Genomic DNA, 517 nt, shown 5'->3' with positions numbered 1-517 from the left:
AAAAAAGAGAGAGATTTCTGGTTTCTGTTTTTGGTGTGATGAAAAGATCATGTATGTACCGGGAAGTGAGCAAATAACATTACCTTTTTTTACAGTTAGATTTTGCAGAAAAATAGGAAAACATGCAATATAAATGCATATGTGATCTTGTTTATGTTATTAAAAACTTCAAAACTATGTAGCCTATATCCAGAAGTAAACAAAAGTGTTAGCTTCACTGAGATTAAAAAGACTTGTTATCACTCCCAAATTTAATTATTTAAATACTTGTACTAACAATGAGAATTAACTAGTATAATACTAAGGTTTCAGGATGCTGCCTACTAAAGATGTATTTACATTGTTTGTGAACACAGGCTAAAACAGGGTCAATTTTGAAAAACATGCTATGTGGTTTTCAAGTCAATATAAATGTGATATGTGTTTCAGCTGCCAGCTACACTTTAAAATGACAGAGGAGCACACACTGTAGTAGGGCTGCATGGTTATGGCCAAAATGATAATCACGATTATTTTG

The 517-nt window shown here is 31.9% G+C and overlaps 1 protein-coding gene across 4 annotated transcripts in view; it reads left to right on the top strand.

Annotated features, from left to right (window-relative positions):
• rnf13 (ring finger protein 13) overlaps window positions 1–517 on the top strand; it is a 42,176-nt gene that overhangs the window by 4,851 nt on the left and 36,808 nt on the right. The window lies entirely within an intron of this gene.

This window comes from Etheostoma spectabile, chromosome 9 (assembly GCF_008692095.1).
Source record: "Etheostoma spectabile isolate EspeVRDwgs_2016 chromosome 9, UIUC_Espe_1.0, whole genome shotgun sequence".
Classification (NCBI taxonomy): Eukaryota; Metazoa; Chordata; class Actinopteri; order Perciformes; family Percidae; genus Etheostoma; species Etheostoma spectabile.
This window is presented reverse-complemented; position numbering and strand designations above follow the sequence as displayed.